Consider the following 474-nt stretch of genomic DNA (forward strand, 5'->3'; position numbering starts at 1 on the left):
TCATCAGAAATAAAAATGTCCATTTTAGGAGTGAAAGCTTTGATAGCCTAGGAAAAAACCCTTCAGATGTCCTGACTAGATACAAAGTTTATTAAATAACAGAAAATATTTTGGAAACTATTTTTTCTTACATTTAAAATGCTGTATATCATTAAATTTCTTCATAGTAAAAATAAATTTCCTTATAAAATATGCTATATATAAATGCAAAATATAGCTTACAGTAAGAATATGATACATCATTTACTGAATCTGAGGTACATTCATTTATTTATTTTTATTTATTTGTTTGAATTTTTATCCCGCCCTTCTCCTTACGGACTCAGGGCGGCTGACAGCCTGGTAAAACAGATACAAAGATAAAAATACCCACTTTAAAACCTAATTAAAATGAAATATTTGATGTGGCCTGTGTCAATTTAAAATTATTCTTAAAACCCCACTAAAAATTCCCCTAGGCCAATCCCGCTTGTT

Source organism: Protobothrops mucrosquamatus, unplaced genomic scaffold (genome assembly GCF_001527695.2).
Source record: "Protobothrops mucrosquamatus isolate PMUCROS unplaced genomic scaffold, P.Mucros_1.0 scaffold_239, whole genome shotgun sequence".
Classification (NCBI taxonomy): Eukaryota; Metazoa; Chordata; class Lepidosauria; order Squamata; family Viperidae; genus Protobothrops; species Protobothrops mucrosquamatus.